Below are 19,630 nucleotides of genomic sequence, written 5' to 3'. Positions count from 1 at the left end.
CAAATTTAAAGAAATATATATTATTATCTAGGCACCCAAAGGCTTTTATAGATAAGGTCAATTCACTGTAATATTAAAAAACATCGGGAAACTCGCTTAACCTATAGGTATTGCATAAAAAACCATTCTGAGCGGATACGGTCTTCAGTCGACTGTCAGCCTACCTATATTAGTATATAGATTATACCTACACCACTATAATATTACCAGCTTTATATTATTATACATTTATAATAATGTTAGTAATTTATTTTAATATTAGTAAATAGTAATGCAGTAGGTTCAATTAATTTTTGCTGAAAACATCACATTTATTATGTATTTTATTATTTATATACATCATATATTATTGTTATACACTTTTGAGTCCATACCGACTTACCACAGAATAATAATTATCGTGGGTATGTACCAATAAATTGAAATGAATCTAAATATTATTTTGAAAAAGTTCAATGCATACCTATAATAAAATATAATAATAATATATGAAACTACGAAACCATAAGTTACCATGAATATTTTGAAATTATATCAGAATAACCACCAAAAATCACCTATAAACGTAGTTATTCTTTGTTTAAAAATCTATTTTTGTTAATATTTTAACTTCATGTCTATAAAAAAAAATTGTATGCCTATATTAATATATTATAATATGTTTTATGTGTTTTGTGTGCCTATATATTATATTGCCTATATATTTATAATAAGCTGTATTGTGTTTTTTAACATAGCGCCTATATAAAAAATTAAAATGTATTAAAATATTTTATACATATCTACCTAATTAAGCCGTAACACATTTTAATCTAATCTAAAAACTGCTGCAGACTAATAATTAATGTTACATTAAATAGTATATACATTTATTTTATATTTTTCGTAGTCATTAGTTGAACTATGATACTGAAATACCATCCTACCGACAATAAAAACGATTAGCTCGTCTGTACATATCGTATTTATTAAACGTAGCCATCATAGCATGTTGTCTAAAATCAAGAAAATATAATATTATAATATTTTTGTACTTATAATATATTGTTCGTTTCCACGCGATTCGTACCTATATCAGTTACCTATAATTGTAGCCAAGTCTAGGGAATTAAAATCTTCTTAAATTACCTATATATATAAATAAGGGACTTATTTATTTTATAATTGAAGTACCTATGGAACGGTAAAAGAACAAATTCCTTTTTATATGAAATATTGGAATGTGCCAAATATTACGTATTATTGTATGAATATGTAAAAAATATGTGAAAATTACTCGAAACTACGTCAATGAATGCTGAACGATAAAATATATTATAATTGATTGTATAGTTATTTTCAAATATGTACGTTTTATGGACGACATCCCAGACAGCAATTTTTTGATTAATAATATTGCTTTAACATTATAATATTAGTATTACGTTATTATAATACTATTATAATATTATCATTAAAAAATGCTGTCTGGAATGCAATCAGTACCTACGGAGTACGGGCTACGGTACAATATTAACCTGCAACATTGTGGTATTTTATTCGTATGGCGTATGCTGTATAGTAATATTAAGAGTGTTTATAATTTTCACCATAATTAGTAGGTCTGAAGGTCTCTATGTATTCGATTATATCAAGTGTTCGATTATTTCGTCGGTACCTACGCTTGTTGAGGTCAAGATTTATGAACTCATAGTCTTACGGACAAACCTCTAAAAACAATTATAATTTTTCGGGATTTCTAACTACGGTTAATCATTAAAATTTATAAAGTTTGATGACCAAACTGTCATAATATTGCGTTATTACACATTACGACATTTATTAATTTTTGACAAAAATAGGTAATGCATTAATTCAAAGTTATGTATATTTTTCAGAATACAAAACATTAACTATAATTATTGTTATTAGGTAGATTTAAGGGGGTGGGAGTATGGCGGATGAATCATGCATTTTAATTCATCTGTTGTTATAGAAAACGTTCATAGAAAAAGTCTGCTTGATAACGATATTTTTTCAACTACCAACTTAATCCTAATGAAAAACTTTTACCAAATGTATATTTTATCATTTTCTATAAATCATAACATTTTCAAAAATTTTGACTAATTTTGAATTACTCATTGATTTTTCAATTTTCAATTTTTATAGTTTTTTTTTTCCTATAAGTGTCAATAAAATTATTTTCGTTGGGTAAAAATACTTGAAAATCGAATACAAGGATCCCCATAAGTTGTTATAATAGCAGTTGAGAAATATTAAAGATCCATATACAGAATATTTTTTTAAAGAATTTAGAGTTCAAATTTTGACAACATTTATCAACATTTTGAAAATTTGCCAACTATTTTGTGGTTAAAAAGTTATAAAATGTTCAATTTTTATAACTAAGGATTGAAACTGTAAAACAAGGATTCTCATAAACAGTTCATACTATAACTGAAAAATTTAAAGATTGTATACAAACAATTCTTTTTTACGGATATTTTAATATCAAATTTGGACGAAATCACATAATATTTAAACGAAGAATAACCATTCATTTTAGTTATTTTGTTGTAATTTAAAATTAAATTTGCGGGTGTTTTAAAGAAAATTGTAAAGTATCTATATTATTATATTTTATACATACAATGACATTTCCAAATGCAATTTTGTGACTTTTCGATAAAAACGAATTTAACCTTCCAATGTACTATAGGTGAGCCTATATACCTACGCGGCTATGCCTTCTAATAATAAAATAAATTACTTTAACACAATAATATTATATAATAATATACTTAGTAGTTTGTAGTTAGTAAGAATAAATAGAATGACCGCCTTCGCTCAAAATCTTTTTTTCGTATACAATTATTTTATATTTTATATTGAATTCAAATTTAACACATCCATTACAGCGTGACGTATACAGGTGTACGTGATAAAAAATATTACACTGCCAAGTCATACGACTTGCATTATATTAATTATTGATCAAAATTTGCTACGGAATATACCTACAAAAACAATTTATTACTATCATCGTCTTTTCGATTTTTATATCATACTGTAAGTACCTGTATTAGGAGAATCAAATTATTATTTTTTATTATTATTTATTATTATTACCTTATAACTTATTAAGCAATAGAGCATTAATACACTATAAAGTGTCATAATTTTAGATATTATAATTTTCTACTCGTGAAATATTATTTTACACCTTTGTTGGATTTTGAAAACAGTAGGGGTAAGTATGGTAATATAATTAAATTTCACATCAATATGAATTATGCATCAAATGTTGTCGAAATATAGATATCTACTAACAAAAATCCCAAAATATACAATTGCACATATTAAAAACGATGATCTATACTTCAATACTTCAATGCTTGTTATAGTAGGTACCTATACATATTGGCTATTACCTTAAATACCTACCTATACTTACCTACTTGATGAGGAGCGGGAACGTGAGGATTTTATTTGGAGGTGACTTGGACGAGGTTTGTGTCTTGGGTAGGTAAGTCTTAAATCCTCTCAATCCCATTCTACCTAATTACAAAAATGAGTTTACCACTTTTTAAGTTACATTTTTCCGAGCTCACTTCAAACCTTATAAGATTGAAAAAAGTAAAAAAGTCAATCATTCGAAAACACAAATATTATATATAATTTATATATTATTATTAGTAATAAAACTGATAATGTTTTTTTTTTTTTTTTTTGTAGTAGGTAGGTAGTTATAGGTACTTATATGATTTCACGTAATTATAGTACAATTAAACCAGGTTTCCTTTACGTTTATCGTATATGAATACCTATAATATAACTATACGATAACGTACCTAAACTATGGTGTACACTGTACACTTGATTTAATTTAAATGATACCTAATAATAAAATATATAGGTATAGATGTAGCCATGTAGGTACATTAAAAAAAAGTATAATAAAAATATAAGTATACATGTATTTGTATTTGTGATTGATTGTAATGGTTCGACGCTTTATTTTATTATTAAGAAAGCTATTAAAATAAAAAAAGTTTTTTCCTACCTTAGCTACAAATTAATTTTATTTTGTTATTATCAGAATATCAGTTAAAAATGTTTTCTCCGCGGGCCGGATGCCGAGTGTATGTCTTTCACGTTTTTACCGGTTCATCGTTATAGTTCACCTTATCAGCCTATTATAATGATGTTATAATCATTTTAACAACATTAAAAATATACTACGTTTATGTACTGATATAATATACTGATCGTCAATCGTTATATTATAATATTTTATATGGCCTATATTTTATCGATTCTTTACCAGCCGTGATCGTCTAGTGGTTAGGACCTTGCGTTGTGGCCGCAATAACCCAGGTTCGAATCCTGGTCACGGCACAAAATTTTTTTTGCTATTCCGGGGTAACTTTTTTTTATAATTTTTGGATAATATTGTAATAGGTATGTCAGTTTATGAGTCAACAGCAATCTACAATTGCAATTTATTATAAAAGATAACCTCAGCATACGATCTCCTAAAATACAATATTATAGGTAGTAGTAGTAGTATAATATTATAGTAAATTATAAATTATTATAAATAAGACAGATTAATTATTATTATTAGGTAACTACACAAAAAAAAAAAATGATTACAAGTTATCCAACTAAAAATCAATATTTTTGCACATAAAAATGATTTATTTAACATGATGTAGGCACATACAGAAAATATAATAACTTAAATCAAACATTTTATATAGGGAATTAAATCTTAATCATTTAATAGCGACAAATTAATAAATAGCATGACATGAGCACATGGCATATTTAAGAACAATTATAATGGACATTTATGAAATTTCCATAAAATGTTTTAAAAAGGTCGACAATGTATCAAACACTTAAAAGTATATCTAAGTACTATATTATGATATAAAAGATTGGAACTTTGTATTATGTCCTTTATTATTCTAAGAGTCTATAATAAAACTATACTTAATAAATATTACAATAAGTAGAAAAAAATCCATTTGCTACAAATGTTGAAAAGTACGCAGTTCTATACAATGATAATAATATATTGGAATTATAAAATTATTGTAGTTAATCAATGTATTAATGAATTTTAGTTATTAATTTATTATATAGGTTTAAATTATTAATTGCTAATTATGGTGTAAATATCTGATATAACCTTAATATGAAAATGTCAACGATTGTCAATCAACATATTATGTATATTAATATATTTATGTATATTAATATAACCGAAAAATAATAATAATTGTTTTGAACATTTAGGTCACGCGTATTGTAATTGTATACCGATACATATTACTTATTTGGTTTCTTTTGTAAGTTTCTAACATGACGTAAAACGTTTATTGTTTGACAATTTTCGAGGTGGGAATAATGTAATATAATATTATATTGTTATAATTTTTTTTTAATTTAAAATATTTTTTCCAATATCAGTTGCAGAGGTACCTACATTACAATCAAAATGTTCAAGTCAATTTGTTTGGTAAGTCATCCATTAAAAAAATGGTTAAATAGTCACCGTATTCTTTTAACACAACAATAAAAAATAAATTTGTATTATTCGTATTTTTTTTCGTGTACTTTAGCTGTTTTTGAATACATAAAAGTTTAAATTAAAATCTTGAAATGAAGTTATTAATAATACTAATATAGTTTATTTAAAAATACAGTTCCGAAAGTTTTCATACACTTCAATTTAAAATTTCGAATATATATAAAGAGTAAAATTAATGTATGAATATAAGTTAACTAATATAAGCACGTATTTTTTTTACACCTCATTGTCACCACGTCAAATAAAAATTCTAAAAAATACAGTATATTATTACCTACACAGTGGGTACACACGGTAATTAATATGGATAATAGATAATAAATATACCTTATTCATGTTTGTTCAATTGTATTCATATACGGTAAACATACCTACTTAATAATAAAATTATAGTGTTATTCCTCATTATAGTTTAAAATTTAAACCAAAATAAGTATAACATATTACTATTCATTATAAAATACCGGATGTCATGTTATCTGAAATTGTTTGGTATATTATATTATATTTGCTTAACGTCTTTATATCGTCCACATCATCAATATTATATTCGGTACACATTTTATTTGAAAAACAGCGATAAACTCTGCTCTGTTAGGTGAAGGTGAGCGTTTTATTTTTCATTCTGGATTAACAAGAACCATATTTTATAGAACATTACAAACACATGATAACTGAGAAATATCTATAATATACACACTATAAGTATAAGTTTTTTTAGTTTAAAATTATATTGTCTGGACTCAAGGAGCAATATTACATAATATTATGATAATTTAAATTTTAAATCAATATTATTCCGCGTGGCGTATAATAATATATTATGTATAATAACGACGTATAACTACTGTTTGTGGAATTCATGATAAATTGAATACTCTAACAATAATACCTATATTATATTCAGCATTTCGGCCACAACCCATCCTACAGTCGGATAACTTATGGCAAATGAAGAAAATCCAATGTGCAATACTTGCGGAACATAACTCCCAGTTAAACACACAATTACAGAATGCCTCCAGTAGGTACATAGACGATTAGACGAACTCAGTAATGAGTCAGTAACTTTAAAATCACCTACCTACACCTAATAATATAGATGTAGTTTTCAGAAAAGACGCAGACACCATCACACAAGTCTTAAAACTCTTAGACAACCCTTAACTACACAACTCAATATTCTTATACAAGAAAAAAAAATATTATAACTATAATGGTCATTGTTGACAATGTTAATTAAGATCGCAATAAAAAAAAATATTTATATAGCATAATTTATTATATTATATGTATGGGTATATTATAAAATATTATAAATATTTATATTATCATTATATTAAGGTTTACAGGATAATGACGATATATGATTAATTTAAATACTACTTAGGTGTTGCGTAATAGCGTAATGCCATACGTACTTAGGTTTAATGCGTATACATCTATTATATTCAAAAATATTTTTAAAAATATTTTATTTATATTTATTTTACTAATAACTTAATAGTAGACAATATACCTACTATAATTGTATTATATATTCAAATTTCAAGCATAATATATTTTATATAATAAAATAATATTATATTGTAAAGAAAAAAATATGCGAAATACCATAATAATATGTACGTAATATATATTAAGTATATATTGTATATATACTATAATAATATACATTTTTACATAAAGGTGCCTACTGTATGTATATTAATATATTATTACAATATGTAATTGTAAATAATGTTTATTTATCATTTAGATAATTGAATCAATTGTTTGTAATGTAATTATTTTAGAACCCTGGCTGTAACCAGGTACCAATCGTTTGGTAATATCTGCTCTAAGATTTGAATAGTTGTGGAATTCAATAATTGTACTTCAATACTTGTTATAGGTATGTTAAGCTGTAATATTATTTTCGTTTGGTTCATTTTAGTTCATGGTAGATATAATAAGTGTATTACTAAAATCATACACGGAGAAAATAATGAGACAGTAAATTACAGTATAATGACACTAGTACACTATAGGTACTAAAAGCAAAACTTAGAGTTATGTCCCAGGTACTTATTTTTTAAACTGAATATTTGTACAATAACTAAATTTAAAATGGTAGCAATAATAATTATTATATTATTATCATAATTTATTCAAAAATTATATTTGATTGTTAATATTATAATATTACCTACCTCATAGTAAAACTACCTATGTAATATGATTTTCATAATTATGTTCTCGTATATTTATCATTAATGAACATATATTTACAAACTGCATGGATTTAGAATGATATAGTGTATATTTTAAATATTATATCGACCTATAGGTAGGTACACATTATATTCTTGAACAGAATAAAGTAAACAAAACACAACGTAGTTTAAGGTTCAAAGTGAAAAAGTAATTGGGTTTAGAGTTTTACTATGATATGTTTATATTTACTTGTCAGACTTTGATCATTTTATTTCAAAAGTTGTACACATACCTAGGTATATACAAACCTATATGGTCTTTATTTATTGATACTAGAAATTGAACAAACAAATGGTTCTTTGAACTTATCATTTTTGAAATTTCTCTTTTGCTAGTTTATGATCAGCAAACAATTGTAAAATAACAAATAAATGTAAAATTAATTTTATTTATTTTATTTGGTAAAATGAATTTTCTGTTTTGATCATGTTTTAATACAAAAACATTATAATCCAAGCTCCAAGACATCTCAATTATTTTTGAGCCAAATTTGCGTATTGTATACATACACAATTTGGTTGCATTCTTGGCCAGTGCGAGTTGTTGCTTATATGCTAGTAGTAACATATAAACAACATAAGTATTAAGTCATTAGATCATAAATGTATAAGTCATAAAAACTTTACCAAAAAATAAATATAAAAACAATTTGAAGGGACATAAAATATTTGCATAACCACAAAATACATACGTTTATGTAGACGTATAGTAAATACGGTGTTATATAGTAACGATTGCGCGTGGTCCTTATCAGCATTCAGCGGGTGAGGCGTAGTATAGCGCGCGATAAATTATTTTAACTTCTAGGCAACGTTGCCAAATATACATGTGCACTACAAATATCGAAAGAAGAACTTAAGAAAATAGACTCTATCTGTATATCAATACGAAGAGTAGGTATATAAAAAATAAAACGCGAGAAAATGTACATACGTTTTTAGCCATAGTTGGAAATCGGTATCGGGACTTTAAAATTTAACTTAAACATATTAAATGTAATTTTCAATTATTTACTTTTTAATTTATTCATTATTCCAATATTTAATGATTTTTTTATAACGATAATTATTTTCTTTTAGGACGTATACTGCGTGTGTATGTAAAGTGTTTGTATTTTGTGTTTTATTCGTACCTATATTTAATGATATTTTTTTTTTATAATAATAAGTTTACCAGTAAATGAAATGTATTTAAAAACTTCCTGAATGGATGTATTTTTATTTCTATTTAAATATAAAAATTAGTTACGAAATAACTGAAATTTGTTATAAACAATTTGGCAACGTTGCATCCAATTGAATAGTCAAAATCATGTTTTTTGTTATTCCGACACTGCGCGCTGCAATCGTATACTCAAAAAGGTAGAATGCGTTCAATTGTATACTCCGCCGATAGTAACCTAGCTATTCACAACAAAAATATATCATTATCAAACATTCAAACGAAATTTCATTTTTGGGAGTTGTACCTATATATTTATATGGGTAAATAGTTTGAAATCAAAATAAATTAGAATTTCACATTGATCTACAAAAAAATATTTATAATATTATAAATATTAATAGTAAATAAAAAAAAAGGTGGGTAAGTGGAAGTAGCTCTGCTGTACAGTAGCCAGCAGGTTACAAGTGGATCACTGTATAATGTATGGTATTAAATTTGAATTCAATGATATAATATCACTGTATAAAAAAAACAATTCTTAGCGTAGATGGTATGTTAGTCTGGGTATAAGACATTATATACTTACCTATCTATGGTATTAAAAAAAAAAATTACCTATAATAGGTATCTATAATAAATTCCAAATTAATTATATCACAATTTCCATTAGGTACTTATAACGCGTTATACATCAACAACAAACCATGGTACTATCATAGATATATATCTAATATTATACTTTAGAAATTTCAAGTACCCACGAATAATATTACACAAACACAACAAAATAACTAAAATAGTTATTTTAAGTTTTCTAATATGTAATTACGTTCAAATTTGAACTTAAAATGACTATAAAAATAAGCTGTGCTTATGTATTTTTTACATTTTTTTGGTAACAGAATTAACTATTTACCTGGAATCTTGTTTTAAATTTTAAAAGTTGAACATTTTATAAATTTTTTACTATGAAATAATTATTCAATTTTAAATTTGATATATGTTGTCAAAATTCGATCTTTAAATGCTTATAAAGAAAATTGTGTTCATGTATTTTTAATATTTTTCAACTGCTATTGTAACAATATATCAGTAGCCTTGTATTAATTTTTTACAATTTTTGGCCCAATAGAATAAAACTTAATTGATATTTATAGAAAAAAAATTTAAAAAATTGACAATTGACAATGAGCTTAAACAAGCTCAAAAAAGAGTCAAATTTTCAAATTTTTATGGTATATAGAGAATGCTAATATAAACATTTAGTGAAAATTTCAAGTGTCTACAGTCATTCGATTTTTAATTACAACAAAATAAGAAAATCATTACGTGAGAAATCGAGTGAATATCAAATATTGTAAAAATATGAATTTCAAACGCTGACAAAAATGTAATTTGACTCTTGTAGAAATTTTTTTTTTTTGAAATAGGTAGACAAACTTATTAGGAATCTTGTATTACATTTGAAAATCTTAGATTTTAAAAGAACATTTTTCATGAATTTCTAACTCAAAATTTCGTCATTTTTACGTATTTTGTCAATATTATAACTTTAGATGCTTACCTATAAAACAATTGTTGCTATGGTTTTTTAATTTTTTTCATCTGCCTATGAAACAATATAATAGGACCCTTCTATTAAATTTTCATGCTTTTTTAACCAACAAATACAATTTATTTTATTGATATTTATAGAAAAAAAAATGGAAACTAATAATGTCCGTAAACAGCTCAAAATAAGTCAATATATTTGGAAAAGTTTATGATGTATAGAAAATGTTAATATAAACATTCAGTCAAAATTGTATGTACCTACGGTCATTTGTTTAAGAGTTGCACCAAAAACCAAACTCGATTTTCTCGAAAATTACCGTTTTTCCTTAATTTTTCTTTTGTTTTTCACGTTGCTTTTGAAAACTACTGGGAAATTTTTACTTTTGACCCCCAAAGTACCAACTAGATTCACTTTCCTATCAGAAAAGATACTGTTTAATAAAAAAATAAAAAAAAAAACATACATCATTGTAAAATCAATACATTCATCGTTCCACTCAGAATCTAAAACTTTGTTTTACTATAATCAAATCCCTCTGCGCAAGAAACAAACTCAAACCTAAAATTACTTATACTGGTTACTACCTAATATTATACTATATTTACTTTTAACGCCTATACTTTTCGGTTAAAACAATTTTTTTCATTTAAAGTAATTTAATAAAATCGAGGTTAATTCTGGTTCTAACTAGTTAAAACAGTTTTAACGAATATAGGTTATGAAAAGTAGTATTGTCTAGTTAAAACTAGTTATAACTGATATTGGATTGTGACTGTAACATAATATAATATATAGATACTATACCTATACATAATTTAAGTACTATTTACGTTATTTTGAAATGTTGCCAAATGTATTGATTTTTAATGTTACAAGTATTTTAACTTAATTATTAAACACTAAGTTTATTAAGCGCGATCGAGGTTTTTTTTATATATACCTATTATGCGCAAATACGGTATTTAGGCGCACAGTCCACACTAATATTTTTGTATGAGCGTATGAAACTCAAATTTTGTCGATATTGCATATTATATTCACGAGTAATAAATTAAATGTATTCGGAAAAATTAATCCAACATACCTACTTACAGTATTATTAATAATAGTAAAATATTACTATAATATTATAATTTATAATAGCAATAAAAATATATAATTATATGTCTCTGCTTAGAATAATTTTTCGTACCTATGCAATGGTTGATCAATGAATTCAAATTTTAAACTTCCGTTATTACAGCGACTTACTCAATGACGAATAACGATGTACATTCGACACTTACTATACTGCATTGTGAATACCAACTTGTCAACTTTTTTACAGGAGGGGGGTCATTTTCCTATAATTACTATAGAAACAATATTTTATGATATGAATTTATTGGAAACTTAGCACCCTTTATCTGCTTAGGGCCTACGAATTGCATTTAATCCAGACTTGACTGTAGGGGTAATTTACCAACTAAAACATTCACTTAGAAGCTTTCCAACATTATTAACTCACAAGATAACACCCGGGGTTACCAAGCTCGTAGCACAATACACATATGTGTCTCCTAAGGGAGATATAATACAACAATAAGATTAAATAACATATTGTTTTGTTTTATTGTGCAGTGTTTCAAAATAAATGCAACAGTAATAATAATACGGTGTGTCCTATCATATTGTTCAAAATAAAATTGCCTTGTATATTTGAACAGATTTAAAAATAATAGAATAGCAGATTTTGAAAAACAAAGTTTGTATTACGCAAAATCAAATGGTATACCTACCATAATATTTGTTTAAGCCATAAAAGCGGGCCCTTACTATTATATTTTTTCAACGTTGTTTACGAATTTCATGAGAAATTACCCTTGTTGGCTGATGCTGACAAAACCTAAAATAAAATACAGTAGAAATATGCATATATTATACTGCACTGTATGTGGTTCGGTCCAGAAATCTCAAACAGATAAGTTCATAAATTAAATCACTGTCATTTATAAACATATATAAAATATGTGAATATATAATATAACATAGACTAGATATGATTTATTCACATAAATGCATAAGTTCAATACTAAACTACAATTGAGTCCCAAATGAGAGAAAAATTATTGAAATCTTGGGTCAAAATCTAAAATTGAAAGTAGTTTTTCCTTAAATATTATATGTATTTTATTCCAATATTATATGAAAGTTTAGTCAAGACATTGTGGTCTATATCCTATACAGTGAAAGTTACATGGGGAAGGGTAAATCTTCCGAACTATACCCTTGAGAGCTCTGTTTTTTTTTTTTTAAATCAGTTTATATATTTTTATTGATTTATAATTCATAATATTTGTATTTTATATAATCAGTATTTTTTTCTCTCTGCCTAATGTCCAATTGCAATACTTTTATAATGATATTAATATAGCTAACAATTTTATTCCTGGATTATGCATTAATAATTTTTTTTTTTGTATAAATATCTTTAATAATACTTTAATCTCAGTAGTTTTTAAGATTTAGGAAAAACAAAAAACCAAAATTGGTAATTATTATACATCAGGAGGACTTAAAAGTGCGTAACATGGCACATTTTACGCTCAGAAGAACACGTTTAGCTCCGCTAGTTTACCAATTACAGTGAATTCAGCTATTATCAAATTAAGAAGTAAGAATATTAGCTAGTAAACCCCGTTGGGTTTTTTTTATATTTTAATTTAAAATCAAGTTATGATTATTTTAAAAGGCACAAACAATTTACAATTTCAAAATACTCATAACTTGTTTTAAAATTAAAATATAAAACCCAACGAGGTTCATTAGATAATATTCTTACTTCTAAATTTGTTAATGGGTCAATACGCTCTAATTTTTAAATTAACGGAGCTACACGTATTTTTCTGTGCGTAAAATTTATTATGTTACGCACTTAGATTTTGTATGTAAATTCATTCTTAGATTCCCTTTGTAGTTTTTGCGTAAAACTATAGTATTGTGTTAATTCAAACATTTATTATTTTAATGTTATGTTGATTCAATACGATGCCATTTTTATGGTAGGTACATATGTTCATTCTATTTAATGTGCTCTGAAATAAATCATTTTTAAAACTTAGTCGATTGAAGATCCTGTTAAACAAGTGATGGGGCCATCTTTTTTTGAAGATTGAAACTCACCTAATTTACAAACAATAATGTTATTTCAACCTAGTGCAATGTTTAAAGCATCAGAATTAGATTCATTGTATATTTGAAGAAATTTCCTTTAAAAATTTGTCGATTACTTAGGTAGATACTATATTTAATATTTAAATATAGTGGAGCTGCTTTAAGAAAATATGTAATTCAAATATATAACGAATCAATCCAATATTTTTCAAACTTTTGCAATGCGTCCGTTTCATAATGTACGTTTTGATGCGAATCATTATCAGTTTGCTATTTAGTAGGTAGTAGGTACTATAATAGATATATAAGTAAAACTTACTTGAATTACCTATAATATATTTCTCACACAGCATTTAAATATTTCCCAATTATGGTATAAATATTTTCCGGAAAACAATATAGTTGTCAAAATATTTGAAAAAGTTGCGTAAATAATAAGGAAATATTTTATTTATATTTTTTGGCCAAGAAGTTCACTTTTGGAAAATATTTTATAAAAAACATTTTAATCATATTTTTTTTAAAAACATTTTAATGGAAACATAAAAATATTAAGTCAACATTTTTGTGCAATATTTAATTATTTTATGAAAATAAAATATTTATACAATATTATTAGTCAAATATTCATTATTCAAGCACTCCAAAATATTCACAAAATATTATCATTTCCAAATGCTGTGTGGGTTCCAAGGTTTGTCTATTATGTGATTCATAATATTTCTCAAAAAAGAACGGCAAATATTGATTGATATTCATACAATATAAAATATAAATACTAAAACCGAATACAACAGATTCAACAGAATTTATTTTTATCATTAATATTATAAATATGTAAGCAGAAGACGAAAAAAGTCAGATTTAATATTTTTTTCATAAATAAAAGTCTTGATTTGTACATAAGTTTTGTAAACGTTCAGTGTGGTTAAACATACGTATTTTTGGTACTGGAATTCCTTCGCATTTATAATTTATAATTTATTTATTATTATTCGCCTTTCCAGGTGATTAAAATACTTGGACAATTATTATACATTTTTTGACAGGGTTTACAGCGGAACCTGCTTGTTAACAGATTATTTGTGAACTATATTTATATATTAATTTAACCATTTGTATATTTATTTAGTACAAATTTATGTATTTGAATATTGTTAAATATTTATATGTAAGTACCTATATAAATATTATAAAATACATTTTGGTATTTTTATGACGTTCAAATTTGAATTATATTTATTTATACATTCAACCATTAATTGTACATTTATTGATTTTCATTGTATATTGTTTAATATGTTTACTTTTAAGAGGATGTGACACCCGCGTGTGTTGCCTCCGTCTTACAAGTGCGTAACATACCAAATTGTACGTTCAGTAGAACACGTGTAGCTAAATTACATTTAAAAATTAGATTGAATTGACATATTATCAAATTTAGAAGTAAGAATTTCATCTGGTGAACTTCGTCGGTTTTGATTTTATATTTTAATTTTAAGACAAGTTATGAGTATTCTAAGATGTACAAACAATTTATAATTTTAAAATACTCATAACTCCCTTTAAAATTAAAATAAAATCAAATAAAAAGCCCATGAGGTTGCCTAGATAACAATTATACAATCAGATTTTATATGAGCTCGATTCGCTCTAATTTTTAAATTAATGGAGCTACATGTGTTCGGCTGAGCGTATAATTAAGGGGGGGGGGAATTATCCCGTTTGATCATGGCTGCAAAAGTCTAAAGAATCGTTTGTGGGATGACACGGAGTGGGGGGTCCTAGATTCATGGGTCTTAATAAATACTGCGCAACCACTAAAGATGGTGAAAAAAAATAGCACTTTGTAAAGCAGATTACCTCTAAAAAGTGTAATTATATACGCCATAACGCAATAATATTAATTGTGAAAATGAAAATAATAGACGAAGCAAATTCAAATGACAACATTAATCATTATTGACTGTTAGGTCGTGTAGTTTTTAGTGGATTTATCTACACAAGAAAATAATATAATAGTAATTAATATTATTATAATTTAAAACTATGAATATGTTTCCATCAGCTCCGTTATGTTGCCTGATTTGATACTTAGGTTTATGTGTCTATGTTGTACTATTGATTGGTACTGTATTTAGCCATTTTATTATGCAATGTTATAAAATTAACACAAATTACGGACGATTATTATATTGACTTTAGTATTATAGAGATAAGACTTAAATATTTATATTTCTATACTATATTTATTTTGGATTCCAGTTCTTTGATGTGGCTCCCTTCACCAACAACCACAACTCCTTTGGAAGCCGTCGCGCACAGTTTGAATACCTCTGGTAAAACCTAAATTGACTGGGCTATGACGTCATTGCCTTAATTTATATCTTTGACTGTATCATATTATATAGTTTGAGTTTTTGATTCAATTAGGTATTCAAATATATTTTGTTAATGGCTATATAATATTATACTTCTATACAGTAATGATTGACAAATATACGTTTATACTTTTTTATCTTTGATTGTAAAATGTCAGTGACGTCATTTCAAGGTTTTAATTAATACCGCGAACCTTTTTAGCAGTTAAGTCATTCAATTTTTTCCTCCTCTGTGCAATTATAACTTACGAAATATAAAATATGAAAATATCATTTTAAATGTTATTATTTCGAAATGTTTTAATGATTCTGATTTTAAAAATTCAAAACAAATTATTATAATTATTATTGTTATGTTAATATCGATCATTATCCTTTTTGCGAGTTAACTATATAATTGCTTTTATGTTACGGCATTTTTCACTTCTGAAATCAGTATTTTTCATTGTAACTAAAAATAATTAGGTAAACATATTATAATAAATTTGAAGCACTTATTTGAACACTGTACCCAGGCAGTAAACGTACTAAATTGCAAACAATATTTTCTATGGCAGGTGCATAACTTTACTCTCGTACTTAACCAAAATAAAATTAAATTCACCCAATTATTATCCAACGGCTTACGTGCTGATTTACATCGCCTAAATTATGAAGTCAGATTTCAACCTGGTTTATTATTAGACAGTACTCCTCGTGTATATACCTATGTATGGACGTGATGATTGTGATGGTAATTGGAAAAATATCTAAGTAGTATAATTTGTACCTATCCTGGCTATGGGCTTATAATAACCGTAATGCACAACGGTGCGTATTCAGAATAATTTGTACTCTGTAATCATTCCGTTTGCATATACAAATTATTGCTATAAATTATAATTGAATAAAGGGCGATATTATATATAGAGATTAACGGTCACAGAAATGCGTATAATATCATCTATTTGGAGTGCGGTAGACATATTATTATAAATAAAGAAATGTGGATTTTCTTATATTATTATACTATACGGCTATTATAATACTGTGTACAATACAAACTATAATATATCGAGTATACTTACATATTATATTATGTATAATATTTATATTGAATCTTTTCAGTCCTATAACATCATCGCATAATATAGACATCCCGGCATTATAATATTATAATATCCTAATATGTATACACGCATAATATGTTACAAAACTTTCATTTGAATATCTTATTATTTTATACAAACATAAATGTACTTGTAGTGATCCGAAATGGAACCGAATTTTCACGTAATATATAATATATATTATCCTCAATACGTTCAAAGGATGGCCGTTTTTTGCCCATTTTATATTTATAGCACCAAATATCACTCTCTCTCTCTCTCTTTCTCTCTCCTCTCTCTCTTCTCTCTCTCAGTGAGTGTCCACTCGCACATTCATTTATTCATAAGACATATGAAACTAATAATATTATTATGTATTTACCCTACACGTGATGGGAAAACATTTCAAAGCGATCGGGTCCCGGGGGTGATCGATGAGCGTCGACCACTGGCTTATTATATTTTATATTATGTCCTTTTGAGAAGTAGATACGTTATACGTGTACGTTCTACGCGTTCGAGTGGTCAATTATATTATACACGTGTGTGCTTATTCACGATTTCGTCATGTTTACTTTGCCTATCCGGCGTGTTGTGCTCAAACACAATGAACAGTAATCCTGGGGGACACGTGTAGACCTTTGCACTACACCGTTGTATATATATATATAATATTACCCATTTGGATTGCGCCTACAAATATCAATCGAATGACGCATACAGCAGGCAGAGATTTTTCGAATTTCCGGGCTTAAATATATAAGCAAACAAATTCACATACCAATATAACTTGACCTATCAATGTTATAAACATTTTTGTTCCCTTTAAGTGGTTATACCTATACTCCTTTACCATAATTATTAATACATGAAAAAATATTATGTGTATAATATAGGATGATTATTTTATTATGAACCGCTTCAGGGTATCAATGTATTTGAAAATATTTTTTTTATGGTTTTAAGTGGTTACAAACGTGTTTTTTCGTGTTTTTCAATATTTTTTATCCATATCATTTTTAAGTTATTACTTTTTTGAGTGAAAACATACATTTTGAAAGCAATATTTTTTTCTGAGTATTTTAATACTTAAAAATCGAATTTTTGACTAGTAGTTTTTGATTTAAAACTGTTATAGTTATCTAAAAATGAGTGGAGTCGAGCGCGAATTGGGTGTAGATCATAATAAAAGAATCACCCTATACATATTAATATATTAATTTTATTAAAGTTAATAATTATTAAAATAATAATATTATGTACTTCAAAAACAGCGTAAAATCAGTCATCAAACATTTTGCTCAAATTTTTATTTTTTATAGAAGAGGTACTACCTACCTTTAATATAAATAAAAAATAAATATTTTTTTTTTAAGGCCCTGGCAGGAATTTGGATAAGGACTGCATATTGTTCGACATTACACCTGCGTGTTGTCTCTGTCTTACAAACGCATAAAATAGTAAATTTTACGTTCTGCATAATCTATTTAACTAAGTAAAATAAATTATTATGTTTATTATGTGAGAGTGAATACCAATTATCAGATTTAAAAGTACCTAAGAATATTATCTAGTGAGTAGTGAAACTCATAGTGTTTTTTTATATTTTAATTTTAAAGAAAGTTAAGAGTATTTTTAAATTATAAATTATTTGTCGGTACATTTTAAAATACTCATATAAGCATTACTCACTTTAAAATTAAAATTAAAACCTATGAGATTTACTAGATAATATTCTTACTTCTACATTTTATAATAGGTCAATTCGCTCCAATATAAAACATAACAGGGTTAAATAGATTATTCGGAACGTACAATTTGCCATGGTATGCATTTATGGACGGAGACAACGCATGTGTAGCGTCTTCTTAATATTATGAACTTCTTATGCACACAAACACGTCGTTATATAAACGCACAGAATTCCAATTTCGAGTCACGTACACTGTCATTGCATATATGGCGCGTTTACAAAACGAATAGTTTTGGGCAGAATAACAATATTATTTACCTTCTATTTGATTATAATGTATTCGGAATGTAATAAAAGACAATAGGTATACAATAGTTTGACACCATAATAGTGCATGCCCGTAAAATAATAATATTTATATTTTATATTTATTTTTATTGTTTCAAGTAGTTCAATTGATCAAATATATACATTTATAACCTAATATATTCATGAAAAAAAATTTTTTATACATTTTATATTTTATTAAAAAAAAATAATTTCATATTAAATAATTTCATATTAAATAATAAATTATATTATATTATTAAATTCAATAATAAACGTTTTAAAAAAATGGGGGGGCGGGGGGTTGGAATGTCGGCATCAAAAATATGTCGGGGGAAAATGTCCATTTACCATTTAAATGCTGTATGCTCTGTGGGTATAAATTGTAAAAAATTAAATAAAACATAAAAAATATGAGAGTAGAATTTATTC

General features: G+C 25.8%; 1 non-coding gene across 1 annotated transcript; it reads left to right on the top strand.

Moving 5' to 3' along the window:
- Positions 1–4,308: 4,308 nt before the first annotated feature.
- On the top strand, positions 4,309–4,380 carry TRNAH-GUG. The gene has a single exon. It is a non-coding gene; the product is annotated as a tRNA-His (tRNA).
- The last annotated feature ends 15,250 nt before the right edge of the window (positions 4,381–19,630 follow it).

Source organism: Acyrthosiphon pisum, chromosome A1 (assembly GCF_005508785.2).
Source record: "Acyrthosiphon pisum isolate AL4f chromosome A1, pea_aphid_22Mar2018_4r6ur, whole genome shotgun sequence".
In the NCBI taxonomy this organism is placed as follows: Eukaryota; Metazoa; Arthropoda; class Insecta; order Hemiptera; family Aphididae; genus Acyrthosiphon; species Acyrthosiphon pisum.
This window is presented reverse-complemented; position numbering and strand designations above follow the sequence as displayed.